The following is a 4850-nucleotide window of genomic DNA, read 5'->3' as shown; positions in this document are numbered from 1 at the left end:
TAGAAAGAAGACTTTATCACTTTTGTATATAAATCATTGTTTGTAATAACTATTTGTAATAACTGTTATTGTAAATTGTATTATTGGTTGTATATTAATATAATATTAATCTTGGGTTATTTATATGTAAACACTTGATTAGATCTATAAAAACATATCTAATAATATCCGAATAAAGGACTCTTTATTCGATAATGCCGGATTTCTTGAATGTAAGATTTAAAAAGAGAACTTTTAACATTCCTATGTATAAGTGTATTCTTTTCGCCCATATTTCGAAAATATTGCGCAGACACACGTGACCTTTTTCACATCGGCAGACAATAAAATAGTTCATTGCATCAATACATAAACAGAATTATTCAATTACTCATTATTATTGGATGAAGAGGAGCGTTTCTGTGTTCGTTAATCCATGGTGTGAGTGGTTTATTTCATTTGTCAGTGAACCCATGATCTAATAAAACATTTTAATGAAAGTGATTGATGAAATGTATCTAGTTACAGCAAAGTCCTCAATCACGTTCATCCAATGATTACTGTTGCTTCATCATTACAACGCTCTTCGTGTGACGTAACAAAAGTAGTGGGGAGTTGTGTTTTTAGTTGAAAGCTGTAAATTTTTTCTTCAATAGATAGTACAAAGAAAATAAGTAGAATAATTTGAGAGCAACTGTACTGTAAAAATATGCAACATACTACATGAGATCTTAAACTTCTTTAGTATTTTTTGGTTTTGAAACCCGGGATGTCCACCACTTTGCATAGCGTAATTGTCTAATATCAATAATACAAAAAGCAATATTTATTGTCTGGTAGAAATAACAATACGAAATAGCAATGCTTATTGTAGAAATGATGATAAAAAATAATGTATGTTGTCTGGTAGAGATGATGATAAAGAACAATATCTGTTGTCTGGTAGAAATGATGATAAAAAACAATGTATGTTTTCTGGTAGAATGATGATAAAGAACAATATCTGTTGTCTGGTAGAAATGATGATAAAAAACAATGTATGTTGTCTGGTAGAGATGATGATAAAGAACAATATCTGTTGTCTGGTAGAAATGATGATGAAAAACAATGTATGTTGTCTGGTAGAGATGATGATAAAGAACAATATCCATTGTCTGGTAGAAATGATGATGAAAAACAATGTATGTTTTCTGGTAGAGATAATGATAAAGAACAATATATGTTGTCTTGTAGAAATGATGATAAAAAACAATGTCCATTGTCTGGTAGAAACTGGGTAGCATAACTTTGGATTGAATTTTGCTTTGCCAAATTGTGACATTGAAGAAGGAAAAAAAAACATTGAAAATTTATGTCGTATTTGAACTTTTCTTAGGTTTCTCGCATTTTTTCTCTCTCCATAATAAAAAAGGAACTTCTAAGGAATGTATCGTGAAAATGATTAATGCAAGCAACGTTTGACAGTTCTCTTACTCACATTAATCAAAGCAGAAAAGGTTATAGTTTGATCAAAACTTAAATTCACAAAGTTTTACCATTCTGATAATGACTATTAAAAAGGTTCAATTTAATTAAAAGTAAAACTATTACTCAGCCACACTAAAATACATTGTTAGTAATCTTTAAATGGTAAACAGTAAAGTTATGAATATTTATTTATGCGTCCACGCTAGATACAACTTTTTTTTAACAGAATGTAAGCCCACATGCACGTTTACTCTCTGTTGTTGTTTTTTTCGTGGAAAATTGAACACTTAAAAGTTAGAAACATGGATTAAACAGGTGTTGACTTTTTACTTCAGTAATATAATAGAATGAAATATTTAATGTATTAAAGTACATATATTATATTATTAATACAATATTTCATAATTGTAATACAATTAATCAATAATGATTTATTATAATGGAAATTTTAATGTAGTTTTTCATCAGAGGAACTCAAAAATAATTTATACTTTCGAGTCAACTGATTAGAAACAAGTGAAAAAACAGTGGACACATAAAAGTTATTTAATTTTGCATTTGAATTTAACAAGAAATAAATAAGCTCCATAATTAAAATTATCATCATAAATTATAATCATTGTCTTCATTTAATTCAAATAAAAATTCAATATTTTTTTATATTTTGATACTTTTGCACTTATAATTATAAAAAAAACGTATTTTGCCTAGTAAAAATAACAACAAAAAGAAACATCTGTTGTCTATCAGAAACAATGATAATAAAATATCTGTTGTCTTCCAGTAAGTATTTTAAAAAGAGACAATTTTTGATACTATGAAATTGTTTCCAATATGTATTTTTTTATTTATCGGTTCAGTTTCAGTAGCATATTTCTTTAGTGATCTCTCTATACCATAGTAATTAAAAAAAAAGAGATGTCATAAGGCGACGAAGCATGTTTGATCCTTCTATAATTCGGTAAATTTCGTATACAACCTACATTTATTAGCGTTTCCTGTGATAAAGCCATAATTAATAAAAGTTCCTGAGATTCACTCAAAAGCTGGTAGGATTTTGATCTGTACCTTTAGACGTAATGTTCATGGACTTTTCTAATACTGCAGCTCTTAGTTTGACCTGAGAGTAGCTTTAAAAGAAGGCTTTAATCGCGACTGATTAAAATAAAACTAAGAGTAAGTTAGAAGTACGTGAAAGGTGCGCATATGTTTTACAACAAGAAATAGTATTAACCTAAAGAGTTGGCAAAATTATTTTTTACATAATCAGTTATTTACTTAGATCCAGAAAACTAGTCTGTTCTTACCTCAAAGTGTTGTTCTTTGACCGTGAAGTTGGCTTAAGTAAGTGAGGGGAAAAAAAAGAGTAGCTCCCTTTTTTTTTTGCTGAGCTTTTTGAGTGACTACCACAAGAATGACTGTAACTAAATGCCTCGATCGTTCTGTTATTATAGCACTGTGACAAAGCAGAATGCTGACCCGAATGCCATTTATTTTTAACTTGTGCAATAGTTACCTATATTATATATTAAGTTATTAATGACGCAACCTAGAGGAGACAGAAAGTATTCTTTCTTTGAAAAAGTTACAGCTTATTAGATAGTCACAGATAGTCAGTAGTTTCCATGTTGCAAAGGCTAACTTTAGTCGCAGTAGTCACGTGATTACCAATGGTTACCATGCGGGCAGTGCTAACGATTGGAGAAGTACTTTGGTCGTGCTATTCGCGTAATGATAAGTAATTACTACGCAGTCAGTAGTAACTTTACGAAGATGTACTTTGATCGTAATAGTATTTGATAACCAATAGTTACTACGTGGCTAGTGCTTTTTTATGAATACGTACTTTGATCGCAGTAATAATCTGTAACTACCATAGGGTTAAATTCGATGACGAGGAACCCACTTTGAGACTAATAATGGTTGGAGACGGCTTGAATGGGTAATGAAGAAAAACTTGAATATAAGTTTCACATAACAGCAAATGTACAACGTTTCTACAAGGTTTTGTCATCATCAGGTACACGAGGGCTATCTGCGCTAGCCGTCCCTAATTTAGCAGTGTAAAACTAGAGGGAAGGCAGCTAGTCATCACCATCCACCGCCAACTCTTGGGCTACTCTTTTGCCAACGAATAGTGGGATTGACCGTCACATTATAACGCCCCCATGGCTGAAAGGGCGAGCATGTTTGGTGTGACAGGGATTCGAACCCGCGACTCTCAGATTGCGAGTCGAGTGCCTTAACCACCTGGCCATGCCGGGCAGTAAAGAGAATGAAACCCATCATCAATTCGTATAAACATTTATCTTTAGAGCAACGCACATTAGTTAGGAGTCAAATTCCTTTTAATTCGTTTAAACATTTGTCTTAAGAACAACGTACATTAGTAAGGAGTAAAATCCCTTTTTAATTCGTTTAAACATTTGTTTTTTAAAAACGTACATTAGTAAGGAGTAAAATCCCTTTTTAGTTCGTTTAAACATTTGTCTTTTGAACAACGTACATTAGTAAGGAGTAAAATCCCATTTTTAATTCGTTTAAACATTTGTCTTTAGAACAACGTACATTAGTAAGGAGTAAAATCCCTTTTTAATTCGTTTAAACATTTGTTTTTTAAAAACGTACATTAGTAAGGAGTAAAATCCCTTTTTAGTTTGTTTAAACATTTGTCTTTAGAACAACGTACATTAGTAAGGAGTAAAATCCCATTTTTAATTCGCTTAAACATTTGTCTTTAGAACAACGTACATTAATAAAGAGTAAAATCCCATTTTTAATTCGTTTAAACATTTTTCTTTAGAACAACGTACATTAGTAAGGAGTAAAATCACATTTTTAACAGTTTTAAAGATTTGTACTGAGAGTAATGCTCATTAAGAAAAATTTAAATGTACTGAATGCTATGAAAAATAACCTAGAAATGTTTTATCTAAAAATAAAAATCATTTTATATTTTATGCGTCTGTCAGTCATTCAGATTCGCCGTGTAAGATATTGTTGTAAATTCAAATAAAACCGAATTAACTTTAGAGTAATGGGATAATTTCACCTAATAATACAAGTTTCATCGAGATATCTATTACTAAGTAGTAGTGGTTCTATGAGTTAGTGAATTCATGAGAACGTGTAGACTAGAACAAAGTAATGTACAACTGAAAAATCTTTATTAGAAAAAACTTTATTAGATCAGATAATTTACTTTTAGTATGATTAGACCAGGATCATCTTCGAGAATGTTTTAATTTAATGTATTGTACATCGTAGCTAAAATTGCATTTATTCAAGGCGACTAGCAGAAACGCGTGACTGGTCATTCTCTGTGAACCATATGAAGATCGTATTGTTACGTCTTCGTTTGTTAATTAACTTTCCGTAACTTCGTTCCGACGAAACTTTAGCGA

The sequence above is a fragment of the Limulus polyphemus genome, unplaced genomic scaffold, assembly GCF_000517525.1.
Source record: "Limulus polyphemus unplaced genomic scaffold, Limulus_polyphemus-2.1.2 Scaffold4749, whole genome shotgun sequence".
NCBI classification, from domain to species: domain Eukaryota; kingdom Metazoa; phylum Arthropoda; class Merostomata; order Xiphosura; family Limulidae; genus Limulus; species Limulus polyphemus.
The sequence above is the reverse complement of the archived record's forward strand: the minus strand, read 5'-3'. Positions refer to the sequence as shown.